Below are 18,837 nucleotides of genomic sequence, written 5' to 3'. Positions count from 1 at the left end.
TGTGTGCCATGGTGACCATTACCTCCGCATACTGCACAGCTAGGGATGGTGTGGACGTTGCACTCAGTCACATGATGAGCAGACACGGTCACTTGGAGGTCACTCAAGCCGTGCATCCAGATCATCCATAGCAACTTGTTTATGATGTTAATATATTTGTAACTTGTATATCAGTGCTCCAATTAATGAGGAAAGTTAAGGGGTTCTTGTAATTACCCTAATAATAAAAGTAAGAGACTATGGTGGACCAACGTCATGGACCCACTTTCTTCTCTCTCCTTACTTTCTGACACTGGACAGCCTTTGAAATCAATGATGAAAGCAAGGGTTTCATTTCATGACCCTAATGTTCATGATGTTAAAAACATAACATTTGTGGGGTCCCTAATTTTAAACACAACAGCAACAAACCTCCAGGGCCTAACGGTCCCAATACATGCGCAGGAGCAAAAACATCGTAATTTTCAATTATTCACTGCAGTTTTAGCAGACCATCTTGGCATGCTTGGTGACTATTAATTTTTAATAGTTTGCAAATGAGCTAATGTCTGCAAGTGTGATGTCTGAGTCAGTCACAATTGTTTGAACAGACAGCTGCCATCAGGACATGGTGGACACAGTACAGACCCACTTAGACTTGCACAAGTCTCTAAGACAAAAATTATTAGTTTAATTCGTAATTTCTAGATTATGTAAATAAAAAGAACCAGTTGTCCCTATAAGAGACTGGAGTCCTTGTACTGTCCACATATCTAGACTTACCTATTTGGAGGATAGAATTACTACACATCCATGGACTTTTCTTTCAGTACAGCCTTGGAGCAAGGCTAGTCCACATATAAAGACTTGCCTATAAGGAGGATTGACTTCCTAGACAGCCATGGACTTTTCTTTCAGTACAGCCTTGGAGCAAGGCTAGTCCACATATCAAGACTTGCCTATAAGGAGGATTGAATTACTACACATCCATGGACTATATTTTCAGTACAGCCTTGCAGCAAGGCTACGACCAACTATGTGCTTGACATACCCAGACTATTGAGTGTGCAGTGCTCATTTAATAAAGCTGTATTGCACCATCATAATGAGCCCCTTCCTCTTTCTCATAGGCCCTGTGTACAACACTGAGTGATGTCTACAGAGAAAAAGTGGGCAGTTTGAATACTAAACTCAATAATGGTGAGTTATTTTGGGGGATTTAGTGAGATTGCTCAAAGAAAGAGGTTTTAGTAGTGATAGAATGAGGCTTAAGATGAATGAGGTTTAGGGAGTGAGAGAATGAGGTTTTAGTTCTGAGAGAATGAGGTCTAAGTAGTGAGACAATGAGGTTTTAGTAGTGAAACAATGAGGTTTGGGGAATGGGACAATGAGAGAATGAGGTTTTGGGAGTGAGAGAATGAGGTTTTGGGAGTGAGAGAATGAGGTTTTGGGAGTGGGACAATGAGGTTCTAGAAGTGGGACAATGTTGTTTTTGGGGTGAGAGAATGATGTTTTGAGAGTGAGTGATGAGGTTTTAGCAGTGAGACGATAAGGTTTTAGTGGTGATAGAATGAGGCTTTAGTAGGAAGAGAATGAGGTATTTGATCGAATGGGCTTAAGTTGTGAGAGAACAAAGACTTAGGATGAATAAGTTTCATCAGTGAGAGAATAAGGTTTCAGAATGAATGAGGTTTCGTAGTGAGAGAATGCGGCTTTGAGATTAATGAGGTTTAAGTTGTGAGAGAATCAGGTTTAGGGTGTAAGCGAAATTTTGAAGAAAGTAACTGACACAGCTCCACATGCTAAATGCTGTGTCAGCCGTTTGGCAGCAATTCACAGTAAAGAAATCATTTACACAGACAGTCTCACAACACAACAGTATCTTTGACTGAGTGAGGTTAAATTTTCCATCCCAATGACAAACTATGGCTAGCTGTTAAACTACAAAAGTATCCCTATTTCACAATGCTCCAGTGACCCAGTGCCCTTGCATGTAAGACAATGCACACACACAGACAAACATAGGGCTTGTAGGCAGTGCATGTTGTGCTATACACACCAGCGGATCTCAGACACACATCCATCATGTCAGAACCTGCTTTTTGCTGATATCCCCTGAGACTTCCCAGCACTCAGTGTTCACAAGGCTCAAGCTACAGCAGTGCATTGATGGCAGCCAAGCTTACATCACCATGCACAGACAGAAAATCATTGTCATCTATGTTCCACACAATTATTCACTTGCAAAACATGTAATGTTATGTTTTGAGTTAATGGCTAGCAATGTTACTGAACTGACACACAGTACGTTTAATATGAAAATCGGTTTTTCAAACTATGTCTAGGTGCAAATATTTGACCTTCATATCTTACATAAATAGATCAGGCAAAGAGGTATGTGTGCAAACATTTGTAAACTTAAAACAGCAAAGTATTAACGGTAAATATTCAAAAGAACATACAACATTCTGAAAACACAGGTTTTACTCTTGGTAAAACTATTCAGCAAATATTAACAGTCTCTAAAAGATAGAGTCAGACATGCATACACCTACATATGACCTGCCTGTATTCTGTAATCAAAACTGGAGCAAGCAAACCTAAAGCCATTCAAGTGCAATGATCCACGTCAGTAACACGACACATACAGGTGAAAGTGGGTGTTCCAGATTAACCATCCAATTCCATGTGAGAATCAAACCTGGTCTTTGAAGCTACAAGTGAACACTTTAACTACTGGGCTACCCCACTAATCTAGAATGCAGGTGAGGTGAAATTGGGTTTAACGTCGCGTCCAAGATTATTGCACTTATATAGCGATGTGCATGCACGTGTGTGTGTGTGGCTGCTTGTACTAGTCCAGCCTGATGCCGATTTATAGTGCTAGCCCACTGAGATACCATGCTGCAGTTTAACCTGAATACCCCACTCAGACACAGTATACTGACTCCGAGCCCACCAGTCCTTGTTTAAGCCCCTTAATGCCGAGCGCTAGACAGGGTAACAACAAGTACCATCTTTTAACGTCTTTTGGTATGACACTGCCGGGGATCGAAGATCTAGAAAGCAACTGAAGAAGGTCAGAAGAAGAAGGAATAACAATAATTTCAGAAACTGAATATTAATGACACTGAATAACTTGTGCCCTGGAAAGTGAGTGAGTCACTAAATACCATATTGTTTAGTGCCACTGTAGCAGGCTTCAAGAAGTCTCCACATACTATGGGGCAACAAATACTGTGAAAATTCAACAAGAAGTGATTTGGATGTTGCAGCTGTCCATAATTGCTTCACGCAGTGTTAAATTGACACTTGACCATCAGTCTCATTGATCTGAGCTCACTACTGATTATCAACATAATTACAGTCACAAATGAATTGAACCTGTCAGTGTTAAATACACCTCCAGACAGATGGTGTTGAACATCCGACCAGCATGGAGAGACTGAGTAGTGAGTACAGGCAGCAACTTCCATCACCTCCCCAACCGATCCCGTCTTACTTATCTGTACCCTACCCCCAGCCAGACACACCCCTTCACCCCGCCCACATGACCCAGTTTGTCCTATATTGGTCCTCTAACAATTGACCCCCAAGGTTTTATAAAATTCAAAGCAACAAACATTTTTTTATCAAAGGACAAGAACTGCAAAACATGGAGGTGATACATTCTTAATGACTCATACATTCACATAAAATAATATTCAATGTAAATGCACATAATCTTCAAACAACTTGTTCAAAAGCACTTAACATATACATGATCATGCATGCAAGTAATTGAGACTGGTGGCACACAGCTGATGCCTCATGCCAACAGTGGGATGATGCTGGGAGATACGAAGTAAAGACACAACATTAATGACAAACTAAAATGGACAATGGTTAATATAACCGCTTTGTTAGACTAATAATAATCATAACATATACAAAAATACTTTTTAATGTGAAGGTTTCTATTGGACAAGAGGCTGGTCACATGATCACGAAACTGAGTATGAAGAATATGACTAACACATTTTGACGTTCGTACAAAAGCTTCAATGTTCATACAGTTTGGCACTCAGTCTATGAAGGTTCATACTCCAATGAACTCACACAAAATAAAGGGCAATTATTAATTATTAGACTTGTATAAATTTACCTCCTTGAAGAGACAGGTCCATTCAGACAGTGTGTGTAACTTCACAGCAGTAGATGGTAATGTCAGTCATTGTCAACACTCTGAACAAACCAGGGTAATCAGTAAACCACCGTGGCAACTTTGTACAGCAACTGCAATAGTGTTGCAATAGTGGTTTAACTTTCAGCTATTTCAATAGTGACACTATCAGTCACCAATAGCACCTGGAATGATAGTCACAATAGGAGTCCAAGTTAGTGAACTATCTTGATATCTTCATGTGGTCAATATCAGCCAAGTGGCCAAACAAGTCCTTGACCTAACTGACCTCTGACCCCAGCCAGACCACACATGGTGACCATCTCCTGCCTGTAAGTAGCTTCTCGTCCAGGTGATGTGTTTGGTGAGCATGATGGTCTAGGGAATGGGATGTCCAGATTCAGATTGGGAGGCACGAACACCTTTCTGTCAGTTTATGTACTTAGACAAACACATTTACTCCTGAATAAACACATGTTAAATTCATTCAAGAGTTAGCCTAACTGGTAGAATTATCAATTCTCAGGATATTGCTAATACACATTAATACAAAGTACACGTTCCACACTGAATATTCATTGTTGGGAGTGGAATATTTTAATGTTTGGATAATTAGTCTGAAAAGATTTGTAGTTTTATGTCCTCACAGCATTTATTAACACTGAAACAGTAGGGTTGTTTTTGTCAAGGTTTTAGTCCCAGGGCAGGTAACTCTCAGCAAACGTCATTGGCAACTTTTATAGTTATCTGGTTGTTTTCAGTGAACATCAATGTTCTGAATTAGGGTGGAGGCCTGGAATTGTTGAAGTTTACTGCCATAGCATTTGAATACAGGTACCCCCTAAATCTTTAATTATTAACATTGGAATTAGTGATGGAGATTGGCCTGAATTGAGAATTGCAATTTATTGCAATAATGATTCACGTACTTCGATACATATCACAATTCATTGCATTCGTTCTTTCATCTGTAATTCTGTGATAAACCTGAATGTAAAAAAAACTTCCCCACACATTTTGACAATTTCACATTTTGTTGGATGTTGCTATGGTCACACCGTATGCGTAACAGACACAATATATACAGGAAACTGGTCGCCAGTGGTTTCACTTTTTCGATCAGAGGATCAATTTTAATATCCTAATTTTAATTCACTTATGTAAAATGTTTCACTGCATGATTTTGAAAAACGCCATATACTGGTATTTTCTAAACATATTGTGATACATATTCATTTGTATTTCAGATTGTGATATACCATTATACCAGTTTTACCGCTCACATCTAATTAGAGTCACAACGTTCATGCTCAAATTCGTACACTTGGTTTTTAAAACCCTTAATTAACATTAATTTGAAATAGCTGGGACAAAAATTGCACTATCACATATATATTTTGAAGAACAGAACAAACAGAACAAAAGGTAGTCCTGCACCATGACTGTGGAATATATTCATTTTATGAGAAAAAAAAACCATGTATACAAAAGCAAGTCTAGCCAGCTCTAGCTAGCTCTTTTCTACAGGAATCAGCATAGGGAAAATTATTTTTTTTATTTTTAAGGTCAAGAAGAGTATTGTGTAATATAAGATTTCATAGACCAAATGTTAGTCTGAACAAAAGGCTGTATTGGGTTTTAATCATTCTAGCTTGGTAAGGCAAATGGGGCACAGGAATAACATTGATACTAGGCCAAGGGTAATTTGTAGTCCTTCCATGTGAAAATGAGTAACTTTACTTGTCTGCTTTCTCAAATTTTATGATCCCAGGACTTTAGCTAAAACCAGATTAATGTAATTACATACACAATGTCAGTTTCACACAAAGTACAAACCACAATGTCTGAGCTGGAATGGTTTCACCTTTCAAAAATGGAGCTTTCAAAAGATTCGAAACATTCTATCTCAGTGTCTGTTCCTGAATTACGACACCTCCTTTTCACTACGTACAGATCCAGAAACCAATGAGCTAATCAATACACAAGTGAAAGATTCGTGAAAGAGGAACAATCAAATCCCATAACAAAACGGATATGTGCCACAGCCAGTCATCATAAGCGATTCTATCACAAAGCAATAAGGAAGAGGAAGTTACACAACTTGAAACAATCCACATTTCCACGTCACTTTTTCATCTGTAAAATAGGCTAGACAGAGCTTGAGACATGTTTATTCTTTTGGAGTTTCTGTGAACAAGCAAAAACATTGCCATGGCACTGTAGCTCTTCAGGATATATAGATTGTTTCATAAATGCTAAAATCACTAAAACACTCAAATCTAATCATGCTAATGAACTGAAAAAACTATGTCATCACAAGAAGAAACATACATAGCAAAGGAGTGTAGTTCCTTCAGACTCGCAACTTCAGAGGAGGAATATGTTAGTGGTGAATTCCAAAACTAACCAAACAAGTACCAAATTTCATAACAATTTTAACAAAAATGGCTGAAAATGGCAATAATTAACTTTTTCAATATGGCTGCTGTAACAAATAAAGGTCAAAATCTAAAATGTCAGGAAAAATGGAACATATGTGTTGAGCCCTGCTACAAAATACACAAGCACAACATTTCATTACATTTTTAACATAAATGGCCGAGAAATGGTCATAAGAAGTTTCCGCTTGCATTATGGCTGAAGCACAAAGGTCTAATAATCATGATAATAACATTTGTGAAAAAGGGAACATACATGTTCAGCCCCACTCTGAAACAAATATATCCAATACTGCCCATGCAAGTCTATACTGTTTGGCAAGTCTAGATTACTGCAGTATCAGGAAATGAAGAGAATCTCTGGGCTCCTTTTTTTCTGTAAAATATGTTCATTTCAGTGACTAGATGTTAGTCTACACCACTAAAAACTACATGCGTACCATATTTCATTTCATATTGGAAAAGAATGGCTGAGTAAGAACGCTAAATGGCTTTTTCCACATGGCTGCCATAGCAGCCATATTGAAATATGGATTCATACCTCTTGAAGAAATTGGGGTGTCATCATTGTCCGGAACAAGCATGTGAAGTTCCAGTTTCACTGGTCCGGTGGTTTCTCAGGAGAAGATGTTCATGACACCCAACTGACGACAGACATACAGGCCATGACATAAGCTAACTTGACTTTCAATAAAAACCGAAGTGAAGTCTTTTGTTGATATAACAGCGCAAAAGGTCTAAGAAGTTCAAAGCTTTTATCCATATTCAGGAAGATGTCTTTGGTTCAGAAGTTACAATTCGTAATGGCTATCAAAAAGGACTGTACAAACAAAATGAAGAAAAGGCAGTCTACCTATCTGGCACGGCTATAACACCAAACATTACACAAAAGGTATGGCCTATACATGACACTGTGGCAAATATCACCGGTGTAATCCAAATGTTACCCAATAATGTAATTTGAGGTTACAGCTGATGGTGGTCTGCTACCAGACCAATTGAGCCAAATGTCACCCTCCTCCATCTATCCTGCACTCATCAGGCAGGCCTACACCAGCCAGGCCGCACAGACACTACATCTGCCCCATCACATCAACCACAAAATCTCCTCTTATCGCAACACTGGTTTACTTGCCTTGATCTTTCAAAGAGGAACAATCCTCTCACTTTATCTGTGGCTGGGAGGACAATTAAATTACTTCAAAACCACATTGCCACTTCAGAATTTCAGTCCCCTAAATGGATTCAATCAGTACTTCCCACACAGTATTTGATGTAAAAAAATAAAATGAAAGTGTATAAAGGTAAATGAATAACACTAACTTAATCTTATCCAAATGGGTTTATGATGGACTTTTCACATCAAAATGAGGCATAATTTCTTCTGCTTCAATTACACTGAGTCTATCATTATAGATGCTGTGAAATCAACGTCCTCAATTCAGGGAATGGTGGGGTTGTCAAGGTTTGTTGCAATAACATTTCAGTCTGGGGACCCTCATGATCTGTAGTATGTAGTATCAGGGCCCAGGACACTCGACATTCATGCAAAATGTCTAGAAATGGTTGAAGAACTTCAACAGGACTTTTGTCCTGGTATGCAGCTGGGGTGGCACAATTCACCCAAACATCGATACATCATGGTTATTGTTTGTTTGTTGTTTAACATCTCACTCAGCAATATTCCAGCTATATGACAGCGGTCTGTAAATAATCTAGTCTGGACCAGACAATCCAGTGATTGACATGATTGATCTACGCAGTTGTGATACGATGACATGCATCAACCAAGTCAGCGAGCCTGACCACCTAATCCTATCAGTCGCCTCTTACGACAAGTATGGGTTGCTGAAGACCAATTGTAACCTGGAATCTTCAGGGAACTGATACATCATGATTCATCAAGTATGGACGTGATCGTATCTTGGGCTGACATACCGATACGAAATGATAGGTTACATATTTATTTGTGTATTACCTTACTGTGGCTGAGCACAGTGAAATGTATCCAGGGAAATATCTACAGCCTGAACCTATCGTGGCCACCCAATCACATTCTTTCTACAGGAGTGAATGAGTGAAAGTTGTCCCCGGCAGCAATATTCCAATTATATCATGATGGATGTAAATTTAATCAAGTTTGGGCAAGGAAAGCCAGTGGTTGAAAGCATGAGCAACAACCCATGCCGCCAGGACTCACTGACACGTAATTAGCCAGCTGACCTGCTCATACTCATTTTTGCAGACTTCAATAAGTATGGGTTGCTGGGGATTTTTTTGACATAGAAGTGACATCAGTCTGCTCCCTGAAGCAAAATGCTCAACAGTGTTGAGATATCCAATCCATAGGTCTGACAGAATCATTAAAGATCTTCCTTTACATCATTAAAGGACATGTGATTTAAACAAATTTACATCTGATATTTGTCCAATACACAAAGGAGGAACCAGTACATACAGTGTGATCCGTACTGTCAACGTGTGAGTGAGTGACACTGTTTCAAGCTGCACACAAGCAATATCACAGCAGGGGCTCCAGGAATAGACCTGCATCCTCTAAGTGTCTGCCAATCTTGTCACTTCCACTGGTGTCATCATCATTCATCATGTTTGTGGAGAATCTTGTTGCCTTGTGCTATCAATACCATGAGGGCATCCAACATGGAGCGCTGAGTCCAGGAGACCATTAGCTGAAGGTTCCCCAGTCACCTGGGGCGATGCTAACAACAAGCACATATGCTTCGCCCATCATATTCATGGTTGCCATTATCAGTGCAGATAAGTGGCAGAGGAGTCTCCTCATTGGGCAGTCATAACTAGATGGACTCCACTTCCACACTCCACATGCTCAAGACACAGGCCATCAAATTTGCTGGGCATGTGCAGGGTCAGTGACCAGCAACCTATCTGGTGATCGACAACCATCAACTCAGGGAGGTATATAAATCAGGCACAAGGAACATCAACATCCTCATCATGCTCATCTTTGAATCAAATCTTGAAGTGACGTTTAACATGTTCCGAGATTATTAACTACAACATAGACATTTTAAGATTCCGAAAATACCAGTTATCTATCAAAGTGAATTAATGTGTCAAGCATTGACAAGGTTATAGAGTTTTTAATTCATGAGAGGGAGATGATGTGTAAATCGGAGGAGTGGTGAGGGAAAAATGGGGTTTAACGTCCCGTCCAAGATTTTTGCACTTACATAGCAACGTGCATGCGTGTGCGTGTGTGTGCGCGCTCTCTCTCTTAAACTAGTCTGGACTAATGCCGATTTTATAGTGCTAGCCCACTGAGATACCATGCCACAGGTTAACATGAATACCCCATTGAGACACAGTATACTGACTCAGAGCCATCCAGTTATCTCCATAATGCTGAGCAACAACAAGTACCATCTTTTAAAATCTTTTGGTATGATGTGGCCAGTGAGTGAGTGAGTGAGTGAGTGAGTATGGTTTTAACGCAACTTTTAGCAATATTCCAGCAACATCACGGTGGGGGACACCAATAATGGGCTTCACACATTCAGCCATCTCACTGAAGTAAACACCCAATCTCAATTATAGTTTGCATTATGACAACATAGGTCACAAGAGACCTATCCCCACCTCAATCCCCAAGATATAACTTCCATGGCTGCGCATGGCTAATACATGTTTACACAGCACCAACAACAAACACAGCATTGGGGCCTAATTTGCAAATACAACTAACATTCTAACTTTGTTATCATTCCTAGGTATCTCTTCTCACAGTACCAAGTGCCTCTGATCTGTCCAGCCTCTGGACGAGGGAATCTCGTGAACTAATTAGACATAGAGTGTCCAGTAATGGATAGGGCAATTACCATGTTGTAGATTCCATGTTCAGATTGTAAAGAGTCAGTGATAGAGGAGATGTCCCTCGATGGATGTGAGCAATGTAACCTCTAGGCATTGATATCATCAGTATGAGATAAGGCAGAAAAAAGGGACGTGTTGATTGATTTCCTGTTTCCCTGATGGAGAGAACATTCAAGAGGAGAGGCCATTTCATAAACTTTTATCAAAATCATTAATTATCAACTGAAATTTTATCTTGTACTTCAGCTGTTTTATCTATTAAGTATGATTTTTTTAAATTAAATTTGCGCTCATTCAAAATTTCCTGTAATCTGAGACAACATTAGTTATTTTTCAGCCTAATCGACATACACTATTGTGATGCCATGACATGCATCAACCAAGTCAGAAAGTCTGACCAACTGATCCCGTTAGTTGCCTCATATGGTGAGTGGGTGGGTGAGTGAGTGGGTGAGGGGGTGAGTGAGTGAGTGAGTGAGTGAGTGAGGTACGTCGCTTTTAGCAATATTTCAGCAATATTGCGTTGGAGGAAACCAGAAATGGGCTGACAAATTGAATAACACACTAGAACAATAAACCACTATTATTAACTGGAACAAGTACTAATTCCAGTAGTGGACCTGGTGACTCCTACTGCTACCCTGACCACAAGGCATCAGTCACATCAGGTGATTGTTAAAACCAACATGACCTTTCACTCTTGCAACAGTCAAGGTCCATTACAGCATCAGTTGGGATTAGATGCATTATGCCATGTCAAACAAACCATCATTAGGGTAAGTTGTCAGTCAAGCTGTATCTAGCACACCATCATGGTTGCCTGACACATCCAAGATTATTGCACTTATATAGCGACATGCATGTACGTGTGTGTGTGTGTGTGGCTGCTTGTACTAGTCCGGACTGATGCCGATTTATAGTGCTAGCTCACTGAGATACCATGCCACAGTTTAACATGAATACCCCACTATTCTTTCATACCAAAATGTCTTCTTATAATCAGCAGTCATCATGGTCATCTTATTAAAAAACATAATCATAATCATTTTCTCCCCCACCATAAAACATTGAATGTTTGAATAAAATAAAACTTTTTTAAAAAGCAGCCCCTACATGTCCAACTAGAACGTACATAGTTCGTACTTTCTCGTTAGTGATCGTGACCCGTGAAGATTCCGGGGTAGAATAGGTCTTCAGCAACCCATGCTTGCCGTAAAAGGCGACTAACAGGATCGGTTGATCAGGCTCGCTGACTTGGTTAATGCATGTCATCGATCCCAATTGCGTGGATCAATGCTCATGATATTAATCACTGGACTGTCTGGTCCAGACTCGATTATTTACTATATGAACTGTCAAGGTAATACCCATTTTCTAGTGTGAAATCCATGCATACTTTCTGCACTTATATAGCTGGAATACTGCTGAGCGCGGCGTTAAACAACAAACCAACCAGCCAACCATTAGTGATCGTGGTGATGAAGATTCAGTGTGTCCCACAGTTAAGCACATCCTGTTCACACATGTCCCACAGATGGGCAAGTACACATAATTCTACTGCACCTGCAGAGCTTAGCAAATTAATCTCACATAGCAACCTTTTGCATAACATTTTTTGTTGCATAACTCTGCACTGCAAAGCTCCTCATGTAACCTGAACAAACGATCAATATTTCATTACAACAAAATAATACAGAAAGTATTTTTCCCAAATTGTTGGTAAGGATCAATATGCATCCCAATATGCACTTGCGGATCAATGCATAACCTGTAATAACAACAAAGCAAGTTTTCAGCAGGTCTATTGTGTTGCAGAGGCGGCCATGCTATACCGGGACTTGGCAACCTGTATAGTGCCACAAAGGCAGAGGCGGCAGGAATCCTACTTTCTTACAGCGCCACATCTGAAACGCAACCATTTCGTAATCACAACAAAACTTTAATCAGTCTTTGTTTGAGGGTTTATGGGGTCTTACTATTTAACGTCCAGGAGGTTTCATCAGACGTCCAGGAGTTAAATAATGCAGCGAAGTCAGTAAATATAACATGTCAAATATGTCTACACAATGTAGGGAGGCGACAATTTTTTTCACAAGGCACTCAGAGAATGATAATAAAGAGGTGAACACTTCTGTTTTAAAAAAAGGTTTAAAACTCACTGGTCATTCAGTATAATACCACGTTGTGCTAGCTTGTGTGGGATGAAAACCCTAACTTATGCCAGTCATGGACACTTACCACTTTGGTAAACAGGTATTGGTGCTGGGAATGGTGCCAGCAAACCAAGGACCACAAACAGGTGAATCTGGGATCCCTGAAGTTTTCCCAAATATATTTAAATAGGGTCCCTTCAGCAAAGTTGGTTGGTTGGTTGGTTTTTTAACGCTGCAATCAGCAATAGTACAGCTATATGATGGTGGTGTGTAAATAATCGAGTCTGGACCAGACAATCCAGTGATTAATATCATGAACATCGATCCATGCAATTGGGACCGATGACATGCATCAACCAAGGTTGCTGAAGACCTATTCTACCCAGATCTTCAAAGTCCCCTTCAGCATGTTCATGCTTAATTCTATACATCATTAATATTATGACAAGGGCCCATGACTTTCACCCTTACACTGCAAATGTTATTTCCTCATCCAACAACTCTATAACTATTCCATCACCTCTACACGCCACCCTGGGAACTAGGTCTGTTCTCAGATCACCCTTGTGCCAAGATCACTAATCAGTTAACTGTCTGTGGAACTAATCAACCCTTGCATGCTAACTGGAATTCTGTTTATTGTATCTGGCCATGTGGAAATGTCGACACTGTGCATATGATGTATGGTACATTTCACATCAAGGACACAGCAGCTACTTCTTCCTCCACAAGGAAGAGCACTTAGGCTTTGAGCAGACAAGAGGTGAGGATATTTTGGCAAGGGTAGTGAGTGTGTGTGTGTGTTTCATGCCGTTTAAGCAATATTGCAACAATTTCATGTTGGGGATACAAAGATAGGGCTTCACGTGTTCACAAGAGAAAACCGAATGTTGGTATCGAACTCATTTAAGCCGAATGAGTGAACACTTGAACCACTCAGTTACCAAACCTACACAGTGAGCATGAGTGAAAAAATACTATTTTTCATTATTTATTTCCACTACTTATTCAACATAACTGAAATTTGATTTATAGAACTATATATTATAATCTATACTTCATTAAGGTATTTTATATAAGATCCTTTTAATTAACTGAATTAAAATATACAAAGATCAAAATAGTCATCTTTAGTCCAAGGTGTGGTCAAGTTAATTAAAACAATTTGATATAAAACACCTTAAAGAAATACTGATTATAAATGGAATATTACAAACAATGACAAACAACAAAATAAAAATGAACATGATCAAATTATGTCTGGGCAAATACAAAATCAATGTAAAAGAAAAATGCAAATTTAATCTCTCTTGGACCAAAAAAATAATCAATGAATTGTCAACCACATTGTGAATGGGGGCTTAGCTTGGCCAGGGATGACTCATAACTTCATGTCTCACAATTCTTTAGCATCTCTGCTTTAACAATTGATGATTAATTTTCTGTACTGTTAGCAGGAGGTGTCTGTGATGGAATGAGGAAATGGGGGTTAGTATATTGATCAGGCGTCTGCCCAAGGATAAAACAATATGGCTGCATCTTCATGTGGGTGGTCAAAGAAGGGCCAAATCACACACTGACTCCTACAAAATGTGGTGTTTCAAATTACATGCCTCAAACAGGTTAGATCAGCCAGGGAAATAATATAGTTTTTCTCAAAACAATAATAAAACTTTCTGAAGAAAGCAAATTATCATAAATTCACTACATATTGTTCATGTCCACTTGAACCCATTATATCATTTTAATGTGAGGATTATTATCCACAAATAACACATCTCTCATAATGATCACAGATACAATCTCTCTTTTCTGCAGCGTTAAATATTGGCACCAGTCCTTGCCAAACTGTCAAATAGCTAAGGTTTCACATGGACAAGTAGAAATTTGCCATTTTTAAGAGTTTGGCTATATGTTATGTACTGAACTAACACATAATAGTTTCCATCACTGCTTTTCTGTCAACATGATTAACTGATGCATAGGTTTGTTTGTGTTTTTCTTGTATTTGACAAACATGCAATCCTTTTCCAATTTTATTCCTTTTCTTGCCTCCAGCATCTTGACCATGTTGATATGTTGTCCAGAAATAGCCTTAAAACAATCAAAAAAGGTTTAGCCCACATTTTTGGCTTTTTGTTGTTGTTTAATCCCACACATATTCCAGCTAGATGACAGTGATCTGTACAAAAATCGACTCTAGACCAGACAACCCAGTGATTGATATCATGAGCATCAATCCAAGCAATTGGGATATGGTGACATGCATCAACCAAGTCAGCAAGCCTGACCACCCGACCCTGTTACTCGCCTCTTTTGGCAAGAATGGGTTGCTAAAGACCTATTCTGACTCAGATCTTCATGGGTTCACATTTGTTGCAATTGCCCTGGCAACACTAGTGGATTTGCTATAATGATGTAAAGGTGAGATGTTCTTACAATTTATCATAATAGCCTAGGAATGGAACCCCAACAATCCTTGCATTGTACTTTCACTGCTCCAGTTGATGTTTTAGCTACTGAGTATTTACTCACTCACTCACTTTGGATATTGACAATTTCTGTGGTCAAACAATATATTTTTACTCCGTTGGTTCAGTCTATTTGGGTATTTTAAACAAGTGAGTGGACCTTTTTAAAACATAATTCTGCTTCAAACTGTGATTCAGGTGACTTCTAATGTGAATCTACCTTAGCTCCTAACAGAGGTAGATAAGCCAGACAACATACTTTTTGGCATGCTGTTATTCGCTGCAGTAGAGTTCATGTATAAGTGATGCCTGCATTCAATCAGTAAATTAAGATATGTAAAGAGATACTGTTACGCAAGCTGAAAAGCCTACATTGGCGAATTTCGCACAGTGGCGTTATACTATTGACACTTTTCTATATTTTCAAGTTTATTTGAATGCCAACAACTCATAATTTATAAGGTTATGGTGATTATTTTTTTTACACATTTCACGCAAATATGCCATTTTATCTAGAGCTCTATACCTAAACTGTTCTTGTTGGTACAATATATACCAGTATTCTCATGTGGGGAGGGAAGAAAAGGGCACCTGTTACTATTGTGGAAGCTTACAAAATGTGTTTTCAGCATGCAACACAGCTGATTGTGTAATTTTGTGCCCTGAGGGTGGTGATTGTTGCTCTCCTTCCTAACCACTGGAATGGTGCCTTGTCCAGCAATGTTTCTACAAACGATGATGATGAAAATGATGATGATGATGATCTAGTTATTGCTGACAGTGGCTAAATACATCACTGTCCCACTTGTTCTTCTCACACTACACATAAAATGTCAAGCACAATAAGTGCCCCCGGACCAACTTCTATAGTCTGTTTGTGTACACAGACCCTGAAACAAATATATCCAGGACAGCCCATGCAAGTCTATAGTAGTGGGCAAGTCTAGATTACTGCAGTTTCATTAAAATTAAGTCTCTGGGCTCCTTTTTATTATATTTTATTAAGATAATTTAACAACTGTTTTTGTTTCTTGTTTTTTCTGTGAGAGACTAGATGTTAGTCTACAACTTCTATGCCAGAGTGTAAGTAATCTTTATAAATGCCCCCTTAGTATGACGACTGAACATTTACACAACAGTCCATATTTTATTGTATTATACAGGTCTTAAAACAGAAGACAGCATCACAGAAGGTGAGGTGAGGTGAAATGGGGTTTAACGCCGCATACAAGAGTATTGCACTTATATAGCGACATGCATGTACATGTGTGTGTGTGTTTGTGTGGCTGCTTGTACTAGTCCGGACTGATGCGGATTTAAAGTGCTAGCCCACTGAGATACCATGCCGCAGTTTAACATAAATACCCCACACAGACACAGTATACTGACTCCGAGCCAACCAGTCCTTGTTTTAGCCTCTTAATGCCAAGTGCCAGGCAGGGTAACAACAAGTACCATCTTTTAACGTCTTTTGGTATGACGCGGCTGGGGACCGAACCCAGGACCTTCCGCTCTCCGGACGGATGCTCTACCACTAGACCACGGAGGCAGTCCACCACAGAAGGGTTATATATAATTGCCAAGTAACTATTATCACACCAGTTGTATTTTCATCAATGTTTGAATTTAATTTGCTTACCTCCACCCCATGTCAGAAAACAAATTAAACTCCTTCAGTCATTGTGTATGGTTTTAAGCATCTCCTTAGGTGCATTCAGTCATTGTTAAATATGGCCAAAACATTTTTGCAATCTTTTGCAGACGAATACATATTTTGATCATTAACATTGTTATGTTGTTTATATACCTTCTACTTTTAACTGGAAACATTTGGAGCAATAATCTTCCCAGATGAACTACACTGGACACAAAACAAATATGACAAAGGCTAATAAAACTCTTCAATCATTTGCAAAGATAGCACTGCAATTTAAGAGATACCAAGTATTACCTTTGTAAAGAACACACACAAAAGGGTCTGTTGCCCATTTTCAGCATACACCTAACTTTTTTAGTTACCGTATTCGACGTAATAAGCGCCCAGGGTGCTCTCAAAAATAGAAATAGGGGGCTCTTATTAGAATGTTATTTTGGTGGAAAAAAAACAGAGTCGAAAGATAAATTTCGTGTTTTATGCCGACAGCCTGAAATGTTTATGTACGACAGATATATTTTTCCAGAATTAAATGCCCATAATTAAGGGTGCATATAACACACGAGTGCGTATTATACGCGAATAAATAAGTCTTGTGTACATTGATCAATCGGAAGGGTTGCTAATTGGGATTGTTCACTAGCCAATATCTTAGCAAATGTCGCCATGGGCGCTTATTACGTCGAATACGGTAAGTGTCCTGAGATAAATGGAGACAATGTTTATGCATAATAATGATAATCATTATTGTTAAACTATTGTTTTATGCATCAGAAAATTTGTGTGAGCAAACATACACAGCAGTTTTGTAACGACTTAAATTACATGTACTGGGATTGCCAATTTGCCGAGCCCATAGTTCCATTTCTAATGACAAAATCATAAGGTTCTGTGGTACTTAAATAAAGAATCCTGCCAAAAGAATAATTATATTTCCAAAGTCTTATTATGCATATGTTCCATGGCATTAATATGTTGTGAATTACATCAAATCAGGGACAAGATAATAAATATTTTAAATCATATGTATTTTATGTTGTTTACAAAATAGAACATACCTGCATAACTGGCGACAGTGGCAGATCCTTGAAGAGGGGGCGGGGAAGACAGAGAGGACACCCCACCCCTTTTTTACATCAGATTGCATTTTGTTTGTGCATTTCCTACTATGATGAAATGTTGATTTGGTTGTAAAAGTAAAATTACTGATAATGGTTTAGAATCTACATATAGTAGGCCCTATTAGTGATTTTGGAGGTAGGCTTTTGGGTAGGAATCTTCCCCCACCCCCATCAGTTTGCAAATTACCCAAGTGCAATCCCCCCTTTTATAATATCCTGGATCTGACCCTGGGAAAATTAACTACATAATTGTGAATATAGGCCTAAGTATAATATTGTAATCTAAATGTGTCTAAAGACGTTTACTACTGCGACAACCGCATCCTGACGATATCAACACGTACAGGTCTATTTCGTCAGTACAAAATATATATACGAGACCCGAACATAATATATCTATGCTTACTGAGCAAACGTCATTACTGGACACGTATCGGTTATCTGGAAACAAAGACCAATATGTAGAAGTTTCCGCAGTGACATACCCGTAGAATCAACAGTTTTCATTCTTAAGCGTGAGACTGTCATCACCATTCATTCACCAATGACAAGTAAACTCGATGACGGGTCAACAGACTCGGCCGGTGTCAAAGGACATCTCTATGAAGTATCGCGTTTGGAAAAACAGTGAATAGAAAAATGAATACTGACCTTCGATGATCAACACATTACACACAAAATCACCACTCAGAATCTCGAGAATCCGTGAAAATCCCAAGTAATTTCTTCGCGATAGTCGGTGTTGAGCACTTCCTTTCCTCGCCAGATAGGCAAGTGTGCTTGCGCATGCTCAATGTATGGAAATGACGTCATGTCTGAGAGGGCACCTGTGTGTGTGAGGATTCAGCCAGGATGAGCAGGAATGAAACTCATGTCGACAGCATCTTTATGAAATCTACTGAAGGAATATTTATAGTGAAATAAAGTTTAGTTACTCTATAGCATAAATCTGAAAATATTATAATGAACGAATATAAACGCCTAGGGCCTACATATATCTAAACTGA

General features: G+C 39.0%; 1 protein-coding gene across 1 annotated transcript in view; it reads right to left on the bottom strand.

The window, feature by feature from the left end:
• LOC124118948 (HEAT repeat-containing protein 5B-like) overlaps positions 1 to 18,610 on the bottom strand; it is a 126,419-nt gene extending 107,809 nt beyond the window's left edge. Inside the window, exon 1 of the mRNA XM_046481289.2 lies at positions 18,482 to 18,610. The gene's annotated coding sequence lies outside the window, so the exon portion shown is untranslated. The remainder of the gene's footprint in view (positions 1 to 18,481) is intronic.
• Between the last annotated feature and the right edge of the window lie 227 nt (positions 18,611 to 18,837).

Source organism: Haliotis rufescens, unplaced genomic scaffold, assembly GCF_023055435.1.
Source record: "Haliotis rufescens isolate VD_foot unplaced genomic scaffold, xgHalRufe1.0.p SCAF_3, whole genome shotgun sequence".
NCBI lineage: Eukaryota > Metazoa > Mollusca > Gastropoda > Lepetellida > Haliotidae > Haliotis > Haliotis rufescens.
This window is presented reverse-complemented; position numbering and strand designations above follow the sequence as displayed.